Raw genomic sequence first — 24,974 nt, 5'->3', positions numbered from 1 at the left:
TGTGTGTGTGTGTGTGTTGGATTGCAGTGTTTGTCAATCTTTTGATTGTCTTTTTCTCCAGCCCTGTGACTGAGGCGCGACCTGCTGTGCTATGGATGGCTTAGGACCAGGTAGTGGATTTGATACAATGCACTCTATAAGTAGAGGGTGTCCATGTCATTCACGTGTCACAGAGGTTGCCTAGATTACTCACAGACAATTGATTCTCCCTTGTTCTGTCCCATAGGTGGGAGACGTGACGGACCAGGAGGGCCGCGGGGTGGACCAGTATCAGCTCACCTGCTGCATACATTCTCCGACACAGGCAGTGTCACCTTAGTTTTCCAACTGCGGGCAGGAGCAACCAGAGTTTTATACCATTTTTAACTATTTGGAGTAACCATTATATTAAGTGCCCTTTTTATATTTTGTAAATAAACTTAATCTAAAATATTTCTGGCCTCGGGTGTTTCTTGGTAGAAAGCATCTGGTAATAAAAGGAAGTGAGACAGTGACAAATATATGTGCAGCTCTGAAGAACCACAAGGAAGGAGTTCTGTTGGAAAAATGTATCTTGTTTTTCATAAACTGCTCATTATTTACAAGAAAATGCTAACTGCTGGAGAAACTCTGGTTGCCCGGAGAACCACCACTACCATGTGTTTTGGGACTGTCTTGTTACTCAGAAATAAAGCTGAGATCAGTGAAGTGCTACATACTGTTTTTGACATCGCCACTTGATTTCAGGATGATATATTTGGGCCTCAAAACTCCCATGGACACAATAAATGGATAACTTTGGTACACACTCTTGGCAGCAGGAGAGAAGGCCATTACAAAAAATGTATGACACAAACTGCATCAACAATCAAGGACTGGACCCAAATGTTCTCAATTTGAAAATTGCATTTTTTGACAGACTTTGGACTAGATGAGTCTCATTCGCTGGCTTAGCGATGCCGTCATTTGTTTCATTTCTTGGATGTCTTTTTGTTTCCTTGTTCTCAGTGTCATATCCCTTGGTTTGTGTTTTATGTGTTTAAATGGGGGAAATAAAAGTTGATTATGCAGTACACGTCCCCTTTAATAATCAATAACATTATATTTAAGTTATGCCATTGGGTTAGTAGGATTTGTTTGAATAGATATTTTACCCAACTCATGCAAACATTACAGACCTTCAATGTTGTGTTTCTGGTCTGTCATTGTGAGATCATTAGTTAATTTCTTTAACAAAGGAACTGTTAGTATCATTGCAAAACAAAAAAAAACATCAGTATCATCCGTGGTTTTTCATTGCTGTCCCCCATAAGAGAGTGGAACACAAAACAAAATGCATGTGACATCACCAATCATTCAAGGTTTTATTAAGGCTCTTTAGACATATTATGACATCACAAGTAATTTAAATGCATAGGTCACGCCCCTCCCCCTCCTATCATTACTGTCATGTTTACATCTCTGTCTGTATGTGCACATATAATCCGCTTACACACAAACTGTCAAAGTTAATGGCTACGAGTGCGACTGTGCAACTCGCCAACTTGTCACTGAGAAGCAGCGCGGCGCGGTGGCTAAGAGGATTGAGCCGCTAATCCCAATCAAAAGACATACCATGTGAATTATTACATTCTGAGACAGATTATTTTAGGCCGGATTAGCTCCAGGGCCAGCCAAATCTTCTCATGTCTTTGCTGATGAGGAATGCTACTTCATTTGAGGTCACCACAGTAAGAACAGGCTCCCAAACGCCACTGTAAGCATGAGAAACCAGAGAACTGGAAGCTAAGATGAATTGTAACTTTGAATTAAGTGAAACTTTGCAAGCTCTACAATACATCAACTCCAGCTGAGATGATAAAGACTGACCAGCTACGCGCCAGCACTAAACCCACTGTGCCCCAATCAGCCACAGCTTCAAACATGAAACATTTCTGTAAAATTTGAATGTCTGGGGATAGTTGCAGCAGAGAGGGAAAAATAAGTTATATTAGAGAATGCAGACTTGGAAGAAAATGTGTAGTAAAACATTGCATAAGCGTGTGTAATAAAAATGAACATTAGCATGTGACATAAGGCTTAGCATAAGCATGTGGAATAATACATTGCATAAGCATGTGTACAAAGACTTTACATAAACGTGTGGAATATGCATGTGTAATAATGTTGCTTGCCAGATCTCTGAAACAACATAGGGTCTGGTTAGTACTTGAACTGGGGACATTGTGCTACAGTGGGGCCGCAGTGACTCTAGTGCAAACCCTAACCCTAACCCTATCATCCAGGACTCTTCCCTGCCTTTGCAACGCTATTTTGACCTTTTACCTTCTGGAAGGGGGTATAGAGTATTATCAGCAAACAAAGAACTCTTTTTTTGCCAAGGGCGGTCAAAGCAGCTAACTCTATGAATCTCCAGTAAATGATGTGAATTCTCGGATATTACTTTTGGTGCGTTCTTTAATGTAACAAGTCATCTTTTATACATTACATTATGAAATGTTGAGCCAAGTGTGACATGTAGATCAGTGTATGTTTGTAATTGTTTTGGTGAAACCAAAGGCAAATTTCCACATCTGTGCACTATAAAGTTTTCATATTCGTGTTCATAAATCTAAGGCATTTTTATATTCTTATCACGACTTTGCATAAGCATATCTATAAGAGTTTGCATAAGCGTGTTGAATAAAACATGTAGGTTGTGAGGCGTTTGTGAGCTCAGAGCTGCTCACATTGTTGTCATACTTGTGCAGGAGAGATTAGCTTGAGAGGATTAGACTGAAAGTACAGCCCTTTCATTCAAGTGTTTGTCCTAATTCTGCCCAAATTGCTGAATTTGTTTACATCTGTTCAGGCCAGGGCAGTTATTTCAAAGGGCCTGTTCTGTTTTGTTTTACAACCAAGAGGTGCTAAAGGATGGACATGCTAGGGAAGGGAATCACAAGCTCCGTCACAAGTCGATATAATACACAGTTCACAATGCGATAATATCACATCGATGGTGATACATTTAATAAGAAACATAATGCCCATGATATTCTATGATACATCAATGGCTGTGCTCACACGCACACTAAAATGGGATTGATATCCGATTTATGGACATATAATTTAATAATCTTATAGACCAAAAAAAATCAGATTTTGATACAAATTCTAATACAAATACATTTGCAGTGATTTTCTTTCTTAAATCACAATATGCACATTATGTTTATGAAATACACTTATTTCATAATCAAACCAGTGAAACGGCATTACATTAAACAGGTTTCATTATCCTTAAATTAGCACTTGATTTGGGTAAATCTACAGCTTTCTCGGCATATAGATGAGTATGAGTGCTCTCCCAGCCTCCAGGGGGCACTGTGGTTACCAGCTGGAGTACAGCATTAGTGTTTTGTCTCTGTTCCAGCCTGGTAGATTGACTTTGTGGGTCAGTTTCAGCTAAAGTCTTTGTTTATGTACAACAGTGGTGACCCCCTGCTGGTGGATCAGAGCGCAGCAGGCCACTGGGATCAGAGCCAGGGATCAACAGCTTCTGTCTGCAGAGTGGAGCTGACCTGTGTGATTAGGACACAGGCAGGTTGGACCGGCTTTATTAAAGGAGGTATTTGTTGTGAGCTAATATTACTCTTCAACATTTTATATGGTATGCAAAATCAAGTTTTATGAACGGAAATCCCAAGTTACATTGGGGGGAAGTATTTTTTAATTTTAATTTTAAATCAAATTACAATTTTTCATCCCACCAAATAGGATTTGTTCTTATGATTTAGCCAAAATGTTCTTACAAATTAAAACATAGGTTGTTATGTGCAATAAGACCTCCGCATTTGGCTAAATGAGGCCTGTAGACTACGAGCTGTGCACAGATAATAGTGGAAAACATAGGCTATTTATGCCAACGTTATAGGTTGTATAATTGGCTTAAATTAACGTAAATATATAGAAATTAAATCAAAACCACATATTCACATTGTTTTTCCATCACACTCAGGTGTGCTCAGGTACATCGTTTTTCCACTGATCATCCTTGAGATGCTTCTACAACTTGATATTTGACATGATTTGGAAAAGCTCACACCTGTCTGTATAAGGTCCCATAGTTAACAGTGATGTCAGAGAACAAACCAAGTCATTAAGTCTGTCTGTAGACCTCTGAGACAGGATTGTATCAAGGCCTAGATCTGGGGACGGGTACAGAAACATTTCTGCTGCATTGAAGGTTGGAAAATGGAAAACATTCTTTCTAGAGCTGGGCACGGCCAAACTGGGCTTGAGTCAGGGAGGTGACCTAGAACCTGATGGTCACTCTGACAGATCCCCAGTGTGGCTCAGTGGAGAGAGGTGAACCTTCCAGAAGAACAACAGCCATCTCTGCAGCACATCATCGGGACAGTCCCATCTCTACAGTTAAGCATGGTGGTGGCAGCATCAGGCTGTGGGGATGTTCAGCACCAGGAACTGGGAGACTCGTCAGGATCAACAGGAAGAGGAATGCAGCAGTTAGTGTGGCCCAGTCCAATTGAACATCTCAGGAGACTCTGTAAACTGACACATCCACATCCATCCAACACCAAACTTTGGTGTTGGATGGTTCTGCAAAGAAGAATGGGGAAAACTGTCCATAAATAGGTATGGTAAGCTTGTGGCATTAAACTCAGAAAGACTTCAAAAGACTTGGGGCTGTAATTAGTGTCAAAGGTGCTTCAACAAAGTATTGAAAGTATTTAGCAAAGGCTGTGCATACTTTTGCATGTGATTTTATTTTTAAATTTTAAAGAAGACAAACAACCTTCTTTCACGTTGTCATTATGGAGTATTGTTTGTAGAATTTTGAGGCAAATAATGAATTTAATCAATTCAGTTTTTGAATAAGGCTGTAACATAGCACAATTTGGAAAAAGTGAATAGTTTCTGGATGCAATCAACAATGTTTTAATTTATGTGAACGATTTGGCTAAATCACTGGAACAATTTAGTTGAATCGTGGGCAGACCGGGATGGTTGCCTCTCTGTTCAAGAAGAGGGAGGGTTGTGTTCCAACTACAGGATCACACTCCTCAGCCTCCCTGGAAAGGGCCAGGGTTCTGGAAAGGAGAATCCGACCGATAGTCGAACCTGGGATTCAGGAGGAGCAGAGTGGTTTTCGTCCTGGTCGTGGAACACTGGATTTGTGGAACTGGAGAAGTCTTTCAACCCTCGGGGTGTCCTTTGGGGGGTGCTCCGGGAGTACGGGGTCCGGGGCCCTTTGCTCAGGGCTGTCCGGTCCCTGTATGACCAGAGCAGGAGCTGTGTTTGCATTACCGGTAGTAAGTCAGACCTTTTCCCAGTGTGTGTTGGACTCCGCCAGGGCTGCCCTTTGTCTCCGGTCAGAACAGAACATTTCTAGGCACAATCAGGGGTCAGAGGGTTTACTTTTTCCCCTGCCATGAGGTGGCCTCCATATGTATGAGCTCTAAATCACATTCTAAGGGTTTTCCCTTCTCATTATCTTACTTTGACTTCAAATTATTTAATTGTAATCACAACACATTTCACCATCAGAAGTCATATTTTTTGTGAGCAAATTAAAAGGTTTGTGTGCCCTGTACATGCATCCATTTACAGTACACACAAGTTATCTTTTTAAGCATTAAACAAATAAGTTTGACCTTAAATGTAGGCATATTTATTTACTCAAGTAACCGTCTGGAGTGATTCATGCATGTTTGACTAATCCTGTATTATCCTGCATTTTGAGTGCTCAGACAGCTCTGTACGTGCGAAGATTTCAAAAAATAATTGACTTCAGGTCATCAAAATAAAAATGTGTGAATTCAAACATACACCACTATGAAGAGGCGGAGCAGTTTTGAAAAGGACAGCAATGGACAATGCATAGTTACCAGAGGATTTTATATTTTATTTCTGAAACCATGGGGACGGATGAGCTTTAACCATGTTATAATTGTTTCCTTTCTCATTTCCCCATTAAACGTTATATTTAAAGTCATTCCTGTTTGAGTAATCTTTATTGCATTTAAACTGTTATTGTGCAACTTTTTCACCAACCGCCCAGACTTTTTTTTTTCTTAAATAGCGATCCATGTTGTAGATTCAGTTTGATGTGAAAAAGAATGATCATGTGTGTTGAGGTTAAAGCAGACAAAAGCATACTCTGTTATCTTTGAGCTCATATTCAGAGAAATAGGGAATCTTGCTTTGTTTTGTACTTGAGACGTTTTTGAGAAGTTTACCAAGAGAGTCGGGTCTTTGGGTCTAGATAAATGCCTTCTATGAAAAGTATTATAAATTAAAGGGACATCTGAAGGTCGGTGGTTCGAATCCCGCTCTCGACAACATCCTTGGTAGAGCCCTCAGATCCAGTCCCACAGGTTGGCGATGCGATTGTAGCGGCCTCAGGTTAAAACAGCCGTGGTTTCCTTGGGCAAGACATTTGGCCCATTTTGTCCCCAGTGTTTGCACACACTGGTGTGTGAATGAGTGAGTGGTTCCTAGATGTAAAGCACTTTGAGTGACTTAGAAGGTAGAAAAGGGCTCCCATTTGTAGTATCAGCAGCACCTTGGACAGCGCTTGAATACAGCAGCATTGATGCACCAGATGAAGAAAATGTTTTCTATTTACATTATTTTAAGTTACAAAATGAAAGAACAAGAAAAAGAACTCTCCAGACATAGTCTAAAATGCAAGAATACAGAGGAAGTACTCAGTTGATACATTTACATTAGTAACTTTACTATCAAATAGTACTTCTCTGAGTAGTTTTCAGAGAACACATATTTTTACCCCTACTTGAGAAATATATTGTAACAGTCTCTTACTTGAGTAAAAGTGTTGGTTCTTCTTCTCACAGTGAGTAAACCTAAAATAGGCCATAGGCTGTAACTCAGAATGTGGCTAGAAAATGAATTTCGCTCCACCACATCAAGACTACTTTTCAAAAGTGGTTTTCCAATCTCAAAGATATACTTGAGCTGGGGGAAAAAGTTCTCCGCATGATTTCTGCCAGTATTTGAGAAAATAGGTGTCGAAGTTGCCAGTTTACCCAAATATGTGACAAATTGGGCTGTACACCCATCTTCATACCTTCTTATTTTTTTCATTCTTTGATTGATTACTTCAGAAATTCAGATTCTCAGAGACATAACTACTTTCTTGAAGGATGTAAAGTGGTGAGACTCTGGGTGCTTTAGTTTATGTGCAAATGTAAGTTAAAAAAACAGTTTTAACAATTTTGCATGTTATCGTTACGCACTTGAAAACTCTTACTCCACATTTAGTATTCAACTGAACGCTTCAACAATTACAAATTCTCTAGTCTTGATTCATACTACACTATAAAAACATAATCTAAAAGTAGTATTTTAACCCTTTCAACACCAGTTGCCCATTTGAAGAAAGAAAACATAGGCTATTGGTAAAGGTTTTATTCTATAGAACGGATATAATTTTATGTAAAGTATTTACAATATGAACAATATGAATAATTACAATCATAAAAGCAGTATTTACATCGTGATAAACAGGCTAATTAACATGTGTATCTTTCGATCTAGTATAAGGCAAACTTTCTGCAGAATAGGATATACATACAAACAGAGGAATGATATAAGTATGATTGATGTCAAAATGTGTAAGTACAACATTAACATGAGGCCATGACATTGGACTGGTTTGATTTTTACCTTTTGAGGACAAATATATATCTTGGCAAATTGACAGTAAACAAAGATCAACCTCCTCGGATACATTACCATGTTAGACAATGTCAATTTATCACTAGCACCTACACACCAAGCTAGTAAGTTATAACGTTCAATTGGCACAATCTTTCTGGCAGAGGAAACATTTAGATCCTCTGATGTAGGAGGCCAATTTACATCCATACTAGGGGCACTTTTGACCGCTTGTTTCAGTGATACTAGGGGCACTCTTGACCGCTTGTTTCATCCATACTAGGGGCACTCTTGACCGCTTGTTTCATCCATACTAGGGGCACTCTTGACCGCTTGTTTCATCCATACTAGGGGCACTCTTGACCGCTTGTTTCATCCATACTAGGGGCACTCTTGACCGCTTGTTTCAGCAATATACCTGCACTGTAAACTGTCCTTGAGAGCTCTCGCAGTGCTGCATCTTTACCACTTTCTGGCACCATTTCTCCATCACTACATGACATCTCAGAAACTGACATATCAGTTTCAGTTGAAAAATCCTGGTGGAGAAGTCCTGTAGTCTCCGTGGAAACCATTTCACTCAGGTTTCTTCTTAGTGGTTTGTGAATATTCAGCTGTGGTAAGTCTCGCTGTAATCTCTTCTTCAGAAGATCGGATCTGTAAAAATTAGACAAGGAATAGAAATTCATAAGTATTGATAGATTACTATTTTATTTGTGTTACTATTTTATTTGTGTTTTAGTTTTAGAATTATTATTTTATTTGTGTTTTAGTATCCTATGTTTGTTGTTTATTTTGTGTTGTGTTTTAACAGGGTAACCACTTTTCTCACTGGGTTTTCCCTGTATAAATAAACAAAATGAATGGAAATATGTAGACTCCTGTAGCTAACTGGATTGGTTTGATCTTGAATGAAATTTCATGAATAAACATAGCTGTGATGTTTATCTGATCTTCTATTGTTTTCTTTCATAAATAATAAGAATAATTTAATTACCGGTAACTTCCATGACCAGGGTGTTTTTTGATGAATTTCTGGAACAGGGATAAGAGCTTCTTCATTCTGAGGATTTCCTGATTTTCAATCAGTTGTGTCCGGATGACAGTGTCACAGAATACTGTATATGCATCGCCGTACTCCCAGACTTTAGGTCACCTGTATAAAGCAAGGAAATGCAGTGATTGGTCAGTGATTGAAATATACTAGCTCACTACAAACAGAAATTTGCTTTGATTCAAACGTCTTTAAAATGATCGTGTAGTCATTACAATAATTTTCAATTAAATTATGAATTTATCTAAATATATGGAAATATATATATTTTATTTGATTACCAAAATGTTACCTTTCATCACTTGTCTTCTTTGTCAGAAAGCTTGAGTATTCTTTGTAACACCTCTTGTGATAGAGGTGCCTTCAATGGCAACACAATCTTTACCTCTGGTACACATCAGGATGGATTCATCTGCTCTTGATTCAGCTGCTTTGACCAAACTTCCTAGTAAAGGAGAAGTAAAAGAATTTCAATCAAGGGTGAGCACAATCAGTAAACAATCGCAAAAGTTGTATTGCCTTTTTATTCAACTCACATCATCATACAGTCTTACATACATTACATCTACACCTACATGTAATAAACTAGGCACATATTCCTATAGAGATCTGTTCTTTTCTTCTGTATCTACCTCTGGATCTTCCTGCGTTGCATCAATGAAATGTCCCCATGTGGGACAATAAAGGATTATCTTATCTTATCTTATCTATGTATATTTTGGCCAACTTATTTCACTGTGATTAGTCCTATTTACCACGAGCAAGAGAAAACACACATGCAAGAATCAATATATAATCTACTCACCAGCAGTTAAAGTTTCAGCTTGGACCAATTTATCTTTCTTTGTCTTGTGAGCCTCTTTGATACAGCGATCATCCATCCATTTTCTACCGCTTGTTCCCTTTCGGGGTCGCAGGTGACTGGAGCCTATCCCAGTGACTTCGGGCCTTAGGCGGGGTACACCCTGGACAGTGGCCAACTTGTCGCAGGGCCAACACAGAGACATAACAGACAGTTCACGCTCACATTCAGTCACCAATTTTTGCCTAACACATGCATGTCTTTGGACGGTGGGAGGAACCCGGGGAGAACCCACGGTAACACAGGGAGAACATGCAGACTCCACCCAGAGAGATCATGTGATGTTGGTCTGGTTCGGGAATCGAACCCACGATCTCCTTCTTGGGAGGCAAGAGCGCTAACCGCCTTTGCCACCGTGCACCCAATCAAGGCGATCAACCTTCTGCAAATGATGCAAACTGCAGGAAGTACATCGCTTGACTTTTTAGATGATTTTGTCTTTACATCTCATCAAATCATCAAATCAAATCAAATCAATTTATTTTTGTAAGGCCCAAAATCACAACAACAGTTGCCTCTGAGGGCTACAGGGAGAAATGAATCAACAATGTCTGTGGTGGCGATGGAGTCAGACAATGTCTGTGGTGGCGAGGGACGATGTCCCAGGGTCCTCTGTCCTTAGACTCTCCTTCTCGGCCAGGAAAAACTACAAAAAAAAACCTCTTTGGGAAAAAAACGTAGAAACCTGGAGGAGTTCCAGTGAAGGAGAGATCCGACTCTCACAGACGGACAGACGGACACGAGGAGACTGGAGCTGGACCCACTCTTCAGGCAGATGAGGGACCGACTGAGGCGAACTGGACCCACTCTTCAGGCAGATGAGGGGCCGTCTGAGTCGAGCTGGACCCACTCTTCAGGCAGATGAGGGACCGTTGGGGGCGAGCTGGACCCACTCCTCAGGCAGATGAGGGACCGTCCACACAGGGCAGGGACCACTTCACCAGGGGAGGGGCATCTGGGTCCACAGGTCCTCAGGAGTGAGAGAAAGAAAAGAAGGCGGTGAACAGTTTGCAAGTGGAATCAAAAAATAAATATTGTTTGATAGCATAAGTAGTCAGAAGAAGAGGATAGTGCTCAAGCTGTCATACTTCCCCCAGAATAATTACTCCTAGGGCAGCGTAGCTAAAGCTGTGGGTTTATGTTTCTGTTCCTAACTAGTCTGACCATAAGCGATTTCGAAGAGGAACGTTTTAAGCCTGGACTTAAATGAAGAGACTGTGTCAGCATATTTAACATGGGTCGGGAGCTGATTCCATAACACAGGAGCTTGGTAGCTAAACGCTCTACCTCCTACAGTACTTTTAGAGACTCTTGGCACCACCAGAAGGCCGGCATTCTGAGAGCGAAGAGCTCTGTTTGGATGATATGGTTCTATAGCATCTTTGAGGTAGGATGGGGCCATGTCATTTATGGCTTTGTAGGTCAAGAGTAGAATTTTGAATTTGATTCTAGACTCGACGGGGAGCCAGTGAAGAGACTTCAGCACTGGCGTAATGTGCTCTCTTCTTTTTGTTCCTGTTAGTAATCTTGCTGCTGCATTTTGAACCAGTTGAAAGCTTTTTATGGAGCTTTTAGGACACGCTGCAAGCAGGAGTTACAACAGTCTAATCTAGTCGTTACAAATGCATGGATACGTTTTTCGGCATCACTTTTAGGCAGGATTCTTCTGATTTTGGCTATGTTGCGCAAATGGAAATAGGCTGTTTTACAAGCTTGATTTATATGAGCTTTAAATGAGAGCTCCTGGTCAAATAAGACTCCAAGGTTTCTTAGAGTAGAACTGGAGGCTACACTGACATTGTCCAGTGTGACTATCTGCTCAGATAGAGAGTCTCATAGATGCTTAGGGCCAAGCACAATGACCTCGTTTTTTTCAGGGTTAAGAAGCAGGTAGTTTAGTGTCATCCAGGTTTTTATCTCCTTCACACAAGTACTAAGTCTGTCTACTTGATCGCTCTGATCAGGTTTCATTGATAAATACAGCTGAGTGTCATCTGCATAGCAGTGGAAGTTAGTGTCATGCTTTCTGATAATGTTACCTAATGGCAGCATATAAAGAGTAAACAGAATTGGACCGAGTACCGAACCCTGTGGCACACCGTAAATTACTTTAGAGCTTGGTGAGGAGCTCTGGTTTACATTAACAAATTGGAACCTATCAGATAGATAGGATTTAAACCAGCTGAGGGCTGTTCCTCCAACACCTACATCACATTCTAACCTCTGCAGTAGAATGTTGTGGTCAATGGTGTCAAACGCTGCGCTGAGGTCCAACAGAACCAGGATTGAGACCAGTCCATCGTCAGCGGCTAATAACAAATCATTTGTGACTTTAACTAGTGCAGTTTCAGTGCTGTGGTGGGCTCTGAACCCTGACTGGAAAACTTCAAATAAGTGCAGGTGGCGACAAAGCTGTTTTACTACAACTTTTTCAAGGATTTTAGAGACGAAGGGAAGATTTGAAATAGGTCTGTAGTTTACCAATAGGTCGGGATCTAGATTAGGCTTTTTCAGAAGAGGTTTAATGACTGCATGTTTGAAGGACTGTGGAACATAGCCACTTTCGAGTGAAGTATTTATTATATTAAGAATAGGGTCTATAATTAGGGGAAGAATGTCTTTGAGGAGTCTGCTTGGAATGGGGTCTAGGACACAAGTTGAGCTTTTAGAGGACATAATGGCTGAAGTTATCTCTGCGTGATCAACAGCTGTGAACCTTTCTAAGTTTACAGGTGGATTTATATGGGACGTTAGATTTACAGCTTGGGCTAGTTCAGGGCTAATAGCGGGGGTAATTTCATCTAATTTATCTCTGATTGTTTTTATTTTATTGTTAAAAAATAGGAGGAAATCATCAGAGCTGAGTGTAGCTGGGATTGAGGGCTCTACTGCACTGTGACAGTTTGTTAGCCTAGCTACAGTGCTGAAAAGGAATTTAGTGTTACTTTTGTTGACTTCTATTTGATTTGAATAATATCTGGTTTGGGCCTTACGCAGAGCCTGCTTATAGGACAGCAGGCAACTTTTCCATGCTTTTAGGGATTCTTCGGTGTGAGAGCGACGAAATAATCCCTCTAACTTTCTAACTCTTTGTTTATGTGAACGCAGTTCTTGGTTGTACCATGGGGGGGCGCGCTTTGGCCTAATGACCTTCTGTTTTAACGGCGCGACAACGTCAAGAGCAGACTTCAGAGAATTCATGGTCAAGTCGACACATTGATCACTTAAACTGGGACTAAAGCTGTTCTCAGCAGGATCACATGACATGATCACATGACATGTCACTGAATATTGGCTCTATTATTTCTTTGAATTTTGAGATAGATTTTTCAGATATTGTCCTTTTCATTATAACTTTATTTTGTGGGACTGGATGATCTTTAAGAATAAACTGAAAGGTAATTAGGAAATGATCTGACAATATAGGGTTTTGAGGGAGGACAATGAGGTCACTAATCTCTGTTCCATACGTTAGGACAGGAGTGTGAGTCGGTTTATTTACATTGAGTGAAACCAATGCTGTCTAACAAGGCGCTGAAGGCATTACTGAGAGCGTCATCACTCATGTTCACGTGGATATTAAAGTCTCCAACTATAACTATTTTATCCCAGGCTAACACTAAGTTTGATATAAAGTCAGAAAACTCTGTTAAAAACTCTGAGTAGGGACCAGGGGGTCGGTAGATAACTATGAACAAAACTCCTTTTTGGTTTTTCATATTTGGACATGTTATCGACAGCATAAGGCTTTCAAATGAGTGAAATGCATTGTTAGTTTTAGGGCTCATGAGTAGGCTTGAGTGTGAGATCACTGCCACACCACCACCTCGGCCTGTGCTCCTGGCAGTCTGAAAGTTAACATGGGTGGGTGGGGCGGACTCATTTAGTCTGACGTAGTCGTCTTGTTGAAGCCACGTTTCAGTTAGAGCTAGAAGATCTATGTTATAGTCACTAATTAATTCATTAACTAAGAGCGATTTGGAGGAAATTGCTCTAATGTTTAGCAGTCCACATTTTACGTGTTTATTCATTTGTGTATTTGTGTCATTTGTGATTGTTATTTTCCTTAAGTTATTTGGTCTGACGCCTGAAATATTTTTTCTGAGATGTGACTTTTTGGCATTATTTGTACGAGGGACACGAGGGACACACACAGTCTCTATCTGTCTTGAATCTGAACACTTCACATGTAACAGAACGGGCGAGAGTTCAGCGACAGAGGAGCGTCTTGAACTGCTGCTCTGCACCTGGGGCTCATCCCTAGATGGTCACTTAACACGACTAAGACTATCGGTCAAATTCCGAACTAATAGGGATGTACCCTCCGAAGTCGGATGGATGCCATCCCTGCGTATGAGCCCGGGCTTTCCCCAAAACGCACTCCAGTTATCAATAAAGACAACGTTGTTTTGAGGGCACCATCTGGATAACCAGTTGTTGAATGCTGAGAGACGGCTGTACAATTCAGCATTGATCCGATTGGGCAGGGGACCAGAAAATATTACAGTGTCTGACATCGACTTCGCTAGGTCACACACCGCGGCTACTTGAACTTTGAGCACCTCTGATTGTCTCCGCCGGGCGTCGTTACCGCCTGCGTGAATCACGACTCGCCGGAAACGGGTCCTGCTCCGCTTTAAGATCCTAAGGTTTCCTTCGATGTCACCCATTCTGGCCCCCGGGTAACACCTAACGCTAGCAGCTGGCAGCTTCACTGTTTCTCTCGTGTGTTCAGCGGGCATGTGATCGCTGAGGGGAGAAAACCTATTATAGACGTGAAGCTCACGGCGCTCTGAGGTTCGGCGTTTAGCGCCTTGTCCCCTCCGAACTGTCACAAATTGGTCCCTATTCTGTTCCTGGTCTAGTCCCGGCTGCACGGGAGACGCTGAGGGGCTGAACATCTGTGGTAGATCTCAGTCATTTGGGAGAAGGTGGCAGAGTTGATGTGGTAGATTCACCTTCTCACCCTTGCCATGCTGCCCACATACCGACTGTTTTGCTTTTCAGCACTAGTAATTCGTTTCTTGTCAATGAAACGTCTATAGCATGTAGGGTGAAACGTCTATAGCATGTAGGGTGAAAAGTCTATAGCATGTAGGGTGAAACGTCTATAGCATGTAGGGTGAAACGTCTATAGCATGTAGGGTGAAACGTCTATAGCATGTAGGGTGAAAGCCTGGCTTGTTACTTTCCAGAAAATTAGAAAGATTTCCGTCCGAAGAAGCCACAGAAGACGTAGGATAGTTTTGTTTGGCGAAGTCGTCATTGTGTACACAAACAGCTGCCGCTAACGCGCGGTCTATTCCATCGATTTCTATCCACTTCTGAACACAAGTCACCAGCTTCCTCCAGCGGACAACAGTCTGTGGCTGTGTTTGTTCTTTTTCTACCGATGAAATGTGTGTGATGCACGTGTTATCCATATTTTCATAGTGTTTTCTATCGGCTCGAGAGACAACATGCCGCTCCACGGGAGCAGCCATCTTTTATGTTGTTGTTGTAACTCTCACCTGATTGGCTGATTCAGAGGCGGAATGATTCAGGCGTAGGGATATTGCGCTATCAGGCTGAGAATATAGTTCCGCATTTAAGTTATCGCCGTAAAAAAAACTGGCGCGATCCGAGTGGAGAACTTTTGGTCATGAGCTAATGGTACAATGATAATTTTATATTTGAAGTATTTTTTTAGTCTTGTGACAGGTGTAGCGAACTTGAACGATACAGGCTACAGCCTATGGCCTAAAAGTGAAAACAGCTTTATGGTGACAATGAGAAATCATTTGAACATTTGTGTTTCATGCACCGTCAGATATGATTTAATTTGTCTATTTTTTGTGTCTATCCTTTGAAAACAGATTAATGAGATTTTGTGCATATTTAATGTTTTGTCCTTTAATTTACACTAACTTCAAATGTATAAATGAGGAGTACCCACCTCTGTGTAATAATGCATCTTTACTTGCTCTCTTGCTCAGCACACTCTCTTGTTCCCACAGATGGACTTCACAGGCTCCATGTGCTTTATTTGAACTGTGATTGCCTAATCCCGCTCAAATTAATGTGTGTTCAGTTAGCATAGACAAAGGTCTGTAAACAGTAACGCGCTAACGGCTGAAGCTAGCAGTCCAAAAACAAAGCTTGACACGTCCTGATGATGTTATTAAAGCAGACGCAGCATTTCAGCTAAGCCCCATGGAAATATTCATTTCCAAATGATACTAAATAGACTTTTGCTGTTTTGTGCACCCCTGATGCATACCTGGAGATGTTCTTAGTTTTATTCAGTCACCCAACATTTTAAGCAAACATATTGTCCTTTAAACATGCTCTTGTTTAAAACTTAAAATAATGTATCTAATGAAATTATACATGACTTATTATCTACTGGCATCAGCAGTGTTGGGAAAGTTCACTTTCTACATGAACTAGTTCAGTTCATAGTACATAATTCAAAATTTTGAACTAAGTTCACAGCTCCAAAAAATGAACTAGTTCAGTTCTTTTTTTCAATTTTATGCTATAATGTTTCTAAATTATTTCCACAGCCCAAATACAACCACAGGCAGCATTTTTTTTATTAGTTAATGCTGAAACTATGTTTCAGATTTCATCTTCATATCCAATATTGAATCCTTACCCAGGATTTACATTCACATTGAAGGGACAGACTTCTCCCATTTGTTGCTGTCCATTCAGCACCACACTAGCAGCAGGTTTCAGCCCCACAGTATATTCTCAAAAACATGAGGGAAAACTTGCTGGGCAAAGTTTGCACAGAAATTGTTCCCATCCTCACCGACCTTATCATAAAACTCACATAACTGGTCGTAGAAGGGCGACTCCTGCTGTTCTGTTGCTGTCGCGTCCCTGCTGCTTTTTGTTTTGATGCACATGTGCAGTGTGGTACGACACGCGAAATCTCTATCGTCTGCAATAGCGCTATCGGCCTCTACAACTTCGGCGCTCTCACACTTGCCAGGCATAGGATCTGGTTCGGCAACATAACAGTGTGTTTTTTGCCAGAAGGTTTCTAGAAACACCTTATTGAACGAAATTAAAAAGAATGAACAGACACCAGAAGGAACGCGTTCACAGTACGTTCATCGAACGAAAGTTTATGAACACGTTCATCATTTTGGTGAAGGTGAACTGAACGCGTTCAGGCACAACACTGGGCATCAGGGGGACTTGCCATGGGGAAATAAAGGTTCCTCTTAATTTAACATGGGGAGAAATGAATGATCTGACTTCACTGGAAATAGTTAAGAAAATGCTCTTTACCAAACAAAGATATTGTGAGAATGGATAAAACATGTTTAAATAACAAACTTGGAAACAACAAGATGAAAGTAGAAAAAGCTTCAGTTGTAGTCATCTGGACTCAGTTTGAAAAAATAGACGTTTCGACTCTCATCCAAGAGTCATTGTCAATAAAAGAATTTAGATCGAGAACCCCGATATTAATACTGTTCTGTGGTAAGACCCACCCATTGGGAGGAGCCTTCCTGAAGTAGAAAGAGTTGTTTGTTTCAACAGAAACTCCCCCCTTGTATCTACCGAGCTAGCCTATTCAGAATCTTAATGGGCTATTAGAATCCTCTTTGTCTTTGTGAGACCCTGGCTCAACCACCCTGAGTACCTGATTAGCATCTAAATGTCCTGGTCCTCTACCTTTCCAGGGGTTCAGTAACCCATTTTAAATAACAGGAAGATTAAACCTTAGCCCTCCATTTCTGTTTAAAGAAGGTCTTTCTTTTTTAACAAAAATAGCTTCCTTGACTCCTCTTTCAAACCATCTTTTCTCCCTGCTTAAAACCTTCACCTCACCGTCTTCAAACGAGTGATTAGAGGCTTCAAGATGGAGATGCACGGCACTCTGAGGTCCTGAACTTGTATTTCTTCTGTGCTGATAGAGCCTCTTGTGTAGAGGCTGTTTTGTCTCCCCTATGTACCGTTCTTTACAGCTTTCTTCACTGCATTGGATCGAATAAACTACATTGCTCTGTTTTTGAGTCGGCAACTTGTCCTTAGGGTGAACCAGTTTTTGTCTTAAAGTGTTTCCTGGTTTAAAATAAACAGGGACTTCGTGTTGTCTAAAAATTCTCTGCAGTTTTTCCGACAGGCCAGACACATAAGGGATAGAAACACCCTTCCTTCTCTGTTCAGTTTCCCTTTTGTCCTGCTTCTTGGTTCTCTTCACTCTGTTGAGAGCCCAAGCGGGGTAACCACAGGCTGAGAGGGCATTTCGGACATGTTTTTCCTCTTTCTTCTTGCCCTCTGAGCTGGTGGGCACACCTTGAGCTCTGTGTTGTAAGGTTCTGATCACACCCAGCTTGTGCTGTAGTGGGTGGTTGGAACCAAAGAGCAGATACTGGTCCGTGTGTGTAGGTTTCCTATATACCTCTATTTGGAGTTTCCCGTTCTCTCCTCTGATCGTGGAACAATCAAGAAAGGCCAAGCGATTCTCCTTAGCGTCTTCTCTTGTAAACCTGATATGTGGGTCCACAGCATTGATGTGATCAGAGAAGGTTTCCAGCTCTTGTTTCTTAATTGTTACAAAAGTATCATTGACATAGCGGAGCCACAGTTTTGGGGCTATGCCTGAGAATGAGGACAGTGCCTTCTTCTCAAAGTGCTCCATGTACAGGTTGGCCACTATGGGAGAGACGGGCGAGCCCATGGCACAGCCATGAATCTGTCTGTAAAATTGTCCCCGGAATTGAAAGTAAGTGGTGTTCAGACAGATGTCCAACAGTTTACATATGTGTTCAGGTGTCAGTTTGGTCCTTTCCTGTAGGGTGGTGTCTTCCTGCAGTCTGATCCTCACTGCTGCTACTGCATCAGAGGTCGGGATGCAGGTGAACAGGGACACAACATTATATGAAACCATGAGGTCATCTGGGTCCAGTTGGAGATGTTTCACTTTATCCACAAAGTTGTGCCTGTTTTCCACATGATGTACCGAATTCCCCACAAGCGGAGCCAATATAATTGTTAAATGCTTGGCCACATTGTAAGTGATGGAATCTGTGCTGCACACTATGGGTCTGAGTGGAACCTCCTTTTTGTGTATTTTTGGGAGGCCATAAATGCAGGGCATGGCTTCACCAGGATACAGTCTGTAATACAGAGGCCGGTCTATCGCTTCCTCTTTTTCCAGCCTTTGTAAACAGTCTATCACTTTCTTCTTGTAGCCACTGGTCGGATCTCTTTTCAAGCGCTCGTATGTGGTCGTGTCCTCGAGGAGGGTGTGGACTTTGGCTTCGTAATCAGCTGCGTTGAGAATCACAGTGCAACGTCCCTTGTCTGCTGGGAGGATGTTGATGCTATGATCTTTTTCCAGTGCTGAAAGTGCTTTTCTCTCTTCAGATGTGATATTTGAAGGCGGTGGTTTGGCACTCTTCAGGGTCGCTGTGACACGTAACCTCAGGTCTGCAGCCTCCGATTCAGTCATTTTGTTGTTCCTAATTGCCGTTTCAGTGGCTGTGATGTAGTCCTCTGTAGGGATGTGTTTAGAGGTGACAGAAAAGTTGAGACCTTTAGAGAGCACCTCCTTTTCTGCCTGTGTCAGAACACGATCTGATAGGTTCTTAATCCAATTGTTTTTGCTGGTCGCTAATTTGTCTGTCTCAGTCCTAATGTCTAGCTCGACCTCACCTGCATTCTTTTTGTTCAAAAGAATGTTGAACTTCTTGATTTGGCGTTCTTTGCTCTTCTTGTGCTGTGCTTCTTGTGCTGTCTGTGTAAAATCCAGCACTCTTTTGAAAGCTTCTTCAGGGAGTATGCTGGTTAATTTCTCCTGTAAAGTTCCTGTTCTGTCTTTCAATTTATCAATTCTGACGTTGTTTTCCTGGATCCTTTCACTGAGCATCTGCATAAGGCTCCTTCTCCAAATCTTCTCTGCTCTGTGTCCTCTGACCGGTGATTTGATCTGCAGGCTCTTCGGGATCATGTTGTTCTGTCTGCATCTAAGATTGAACCTCAAGTGATTCCTGTTGTCTGCTAGTTTCCTGGCTACAGATTCGAGTTCCCGAACTAAATCCAAGGTTTTAGGCCCAAAATTCTTGGAAATATGTCGGTGTAATCCCTCATTCGTCCAGGCGTGTTCCATAGTAGAAAAAGCTTCAGTTGTAGTCATCTGGACACAGTTTGAAAAAATAGACGTTTCGACTCTCATCCAAGAGTCATTGTCAATAAAAGAATTTAGATCGAGAACTCCGATATTAATACTGTTCTGTGGTAAGACCCACCCATTGGGAGGAGCCTTCCTGAAGTAGAAGGAGTTGTTTGTTTCAAAAGGAGGTGCTCTCTAAAGGTCTCAACTTTTCTGTCACCTCTAAACACATCCCTACAGAGGACTACATCACAGCCACTGAAACGGCAATTAGGAACAACAAAATGACTGAATCGGAGGCTGCAGACCTGAGGTTACGTGTCACAGCGACCCTGAAGAGTGCCAAACCACCGCCTTCAAATATCACATCTGAAGAGAGAAAAGCACTTTCAGCACTGGAAAAAGATCATAGCATCAACATCCTCCCAGCAGACAAGGGACGTTGCACTGTGATTCTCAACGCAGCTGATTACGAAGCCAAAATCCACACCCTCCTTGAGGACACGACCACATACGAGCGCTTGAAAAGAGATCCGACCAGTGGCTACAAGAAGAAAGTAATAGACTGTTTACAAAGGCTGGAAAAAGAGGAAGCGATAGACCGGCCTCTGTATTACAGACTGTATCCTGGTGAAGCCATGCCCTGCATTTATGGCCTCCCAAAAATACACAAAAAGGAGGTTCCACTCAGACCCATAGTGTGCAGGACAGATTCCATCACTTACAATGTGGCCAAGCATTTAACAACTATATTGGCTCCGCTTGTGGGGAATTCGGTACATCATGTGGAAAACACGCACAACTTTGTGGATAAAGTGAAACATCTCCAACTGGACCCAGATGACCTCATGGTTTCATATAATGTTGTGTCCCTGTTCACCTGCATCCCGACCTCTGATGCAGTAGCAGCAGTGAGGATCAGACTGCAGGAAGACACCACCCTACAGGAAAGGACCAAACTGACACCTGAACACACACATGTAAACTGCTGGACATCTGTCTGAACACCACTTACTTTCAATTCCGGGGACAATTTTACAGACAGATTCATGGCTGTGCCATGGGCTCGCCCGTCTCTCCCATAGTGGCCAACCTGTACATGGAGCACTTTGAGAAGAAGGCACTGTCCTCATTCTCAGGCATAGCCTCAAAACTATGGCTCCGCTATGTCGATGATACTTTTGTAACAATTAAGAAACAAGAGCTGGAAACCTTCTCTGATCACATCAATGCTGTGGACCCACATATCAGGTTTACAAGAGAAGACGCTAAGGAGAATCGCTTGGCCTTTCTTGATTGTTCCACGATCAGAGGAGAGAACGGGAAACTCCAAATAGAAGTATATAGGAAACCTACACACACGGACCAGTATCTGCTCTTTGGTTCCAACCACCCACTACAGCACAAGCTGGGTGTGATCAGAACCTTACAACACAGAGCTCAAGGTGTGCCCACCAGCTCAGAGGGCAAGAAGAAAGAGGAAAAACATGTCCGAAATGCCCTCTCAGCCTGTGGTTACCCCGCTTGGGCTCTCAACAGAGTGAAGAGAACCAAGAAGCAGGACAAAAGGGAAACTGAACAGAGAAGGAAGGGTGTTTCTATCCCTTATGTGTCTGGCCTGTCGGAAAAACTGCAGAGAATTTTTAGACAACACAAAGTCCCTGTTTATTTTAAACCAGGAAACACTTTAAGACAAAAACTGGTTCACCCTAAGGACAAGTTGCCGACTCAAAAACAGAGCAATGTAGTTTATTCGATCCAATGCAGTGAAGAAAGCTGTAAAGAACTGTACATAGGGGAGACAAAACAGCCTCTACACAAGAGGCTCTATCAGCACAGAAGAAATACAAGTTCAGGACCTCAGAGTGCCGTGCATCTCCATCTTGAAGCCTCTAATCACTCGTTTGAAGACGGTGAGGTGAAGGTTTTAAGCAGGGAGAAAAGATGGTTTGAAAGAGGAGTCAAGGAAGCTATTTTTGTTAAAAAAGAAAGACCTTCTTTAAACAGAAATGGAGGGCTAAGGTTTAATCTTCCTGTTATTTATAATGGGTTACTGAACCCCTGGAAAGGTAGAGGACCAGGACATTCAGATGCTAATCAGGTACTCAGGGTGGTTGAGCCAGGGTCTCACAAAGACAAAGAGGTTTCTAATAGCCCATTAAGATTCTGAATAGGCTAGCTCGGTAGATACAAGGGGGGAGTTTCTGTTGAAACAAACAACTCTTTCTACTTCAGGAAGGCTCCTCCCAATGGGCGGGTCTTACCACAGAACAGTATTAATATCGGGGTTCTCGATCTAAATTCTTTTATTGACAATGACTCTTGGATGAGAGTCGAAACGTCTATTTTTTCAAACTGAGTCCAGATGATACAACTGAAGCTTTTTCTACTATGGAACACGCCTGGACGAATGAGGGATTACACCGACAACAAGATGAAAGGACATTTTTTTAAATATGGGACAGGCAAAATGACACGTAATGTAAACTGAACAAGATCAAATTCAATCAGCATTTGAATCCTTTTATAAAAAACGTAAACAAAATTCCAGACACAAATTATTTTATGGACAACCTCAATTTGCTTTTTATGTCAAGAAGAACAAAAAGTGAAATAACTGTTTTGGAAATACAAGGCGCAATCAAAAGATCAAAGAACAATTAATCCCCGGGGAGCGAGTGGTATAAAGCTTTTAAAACACACTTACTCCTTCCCTATTATAACTTTTAACTGGGCACTTAAGAAAACTTAGATCCCTCCGAGATGGAAAGAGCCATCATATCCCTGATACCAAAAGAAGGGAAGGACCGATTGGATTGTGCCTCATATGGACCCATTTCTATTCTGAATGTGGACTATCATATATCCACAATGATCAAACAGGATTCATTAACAAACAAAAAACACAAGATAACATAAGACGATCCTTAAACATAACGAATCATCTTAAAAATTGAAAATAAAATAGCTGTAATAATCAGTTTGGACCCTAAGAAGGCTTTTGATTCTGTTAGTTGGCCATATTTAGTGCGAAACAATTTCAAATTGATGATTTAATTATACAAATATTGGGTTTAGGATGGTCCAACATCAAGAATTAAAATCAATAGTCATCTGACTCTGGAAAGAGATGTCAAGCAGGGTTGTGCCTGGTCACCCTTCCTGTTTGCTTTGTATTTGGAACCATTGGCCCAATTTATCAGGCAAATGATTTGAATTGCCTACTATGCAGATTATGTCCTACTATATTTGACCAAACCAGAAATTTCCATACTTATTGTGATGATTTCTTGATAAAAAAAAAAGTACAACCCCCTCTGACCTTCAGAAAACCTACCCATTTAAATAGCAAACAGAATCTCAACACAGAATAAATATATTTATGTGTCCATAAAGACATAAAAGCTATTCTGGAGAAAGATTTTACCCCTCTTTTTATTAATATCAATAAGATCTTGAAAAATTGAATGTTATCCCCTACTTATCCCCTAATACAACTGTACATTTGTGTACATAGTAAACCTATTTTTATTTTCATTTTGATCTTTCTGTCAAAATAATTGTAAGCAAAGAAAGTTGGTGAAGCAGTGCAACATGTTTAGATATACTTTAATAAGAAATAATTATTAAATCTGGACAACATCTATCACTGTCGTCAACGATTAAGACCAAACTGTGATGCAAAGATGTGGTCAGAAGGAACAGCGATGGTGCTCGGGGCCCGCTTAGACCAGGCTATGTTTGCTTTTCTCATCAGCCTTTGGCCCCTGTGCCCTGCTTGTCCTCCAGGTCAGGGGCCACGCTGAGGTTATCCACACAAAAGAAGAACTCATTTGTTTAGTGGACAGAGAAATGTTGGTGCTTAGACTTAGGCAGGTGGAGATATCGACCATGTGATGATGGAACAGTGGAGTAGTTTTGACTCAACCCTGGTGTTGGTGAGGAGCTGAGATGAGGAGGTTGAGGGGTTTGCTGCTGTGGTGAAGATGAGTAGCAGGAAGAAGAAGGAAGGAGAGTCAGATCTCTTCTTCACTCTGGAACTCCTCCAGGTTTCTACTTTTTCCCAAGGAGGCTTTTTGTAGTTTTTCCTGGCCGAGAAGGAGGGTCTAAGGACAGAGGACACCGGGACATCGTCCCTCGCCACCACAGACATTGTCGATTAATTTTTTACTGTCGCCCTCAGAGCCAACTGTTGTTGTGATTTTAGGCATTACAAAAATAAATTGAATTTAATTGAAATTGAATTGAACTAGAGAACACGTGGTACCTGGGCTATTTCAAGATTCAAGATTTAATATGAACTTTAGTATGGGAAATTTGTCTTGGGCTATCAATGCAGTGCAATAAAATACACTATCCATAAACACAGAATACTTTAAGAGACATACAAGAGGAAGCAACACAGTTTGCTATAAGTTGTAGTTACATGATCCAACGCTTATCTTTCCTTGTTCAGTAACCAGAGGTCGGCACAGTCTGCTCCCATGACAGCGCTGAATTCTGAACCTTCTCTGTGAAGATAGTAACTGACTGCAGAGCATGCAGGGCCATTCCACGTTACAATCTATTACACATGTGGTCCACATGTCTACTCCAGGTTCATCTATTGTCAAGAAAGACACAAAGGTACTTATACGAGGGCAATGGTTTGATTGTGTATGACAACTGGCCTGTGTCCTACACATTTGGGGTCCAACACAATTTATTTTGTTTTATTTGCATTCAACACAAGATAATTAAGATTTCACATCACAAACCTTTAAACTTCCAAAAAATATTCAGAAGTGTAGGTTCCTTTATGTTACAAGGATAAAATTGCAGAATCATCAGAAAACTTTTGATTTTGACGATGAAAACATTTGCACTTGTCTGTATATATAGTAAATAAAACGAGCCATGGGGGCTCCTGTATTCAAAATCTTGCTGCTTGATGGTGTGCTGGCTTCGATCAGTTAAAAAATAATGGTCTTGACTCCCAAGTTACTGACGTATTAATGAAAAAGAAAAATTACCAATGATGCATCATTTTCAGTCTTTAAATGGTGATAATAGAAAAAAATCTTGTATTATCTGTGAAACCAGTGGCACATTCCAATCTCCGTACACGCCTGTGGCCTGGTGCTTTTGTCATGCAGATTGCTAAAGGCTGGCGCGGCGCTGTCTCCGGCCTGTACTTCAGGGTCAGGGATGAGCGCTGGGACAATATTTGCGTTTCTCATCTCCTCGGCGCTGTCAGGGCCTTTGTGACTTCACACACTGGCCGCGTTGTGTGGGCAGGAGCAGAT

The sequence above is a fragment of the Eucyclogobius newberryi genome, unplaced genomic scaffold (assembly GCF_026437365.1).
Source record: "Eucyclogobius newberryi isolate DKJ021-1_F unplaced genomic scaffold, fEucNew1.0.hap1 SCAF_5, whole genome shotgun sequence".
NCBI lineage: Eukaryota > Metazoa > Chordata > Actinopteri > Gobiiformes > Gobiidae > Eucyclogobius > Eucyclogobius newberryi.
The sequence above is the reverse complement of the archived record's forward strand: the minus strand, read 5'-3'. Positions refer to the sequence as shown.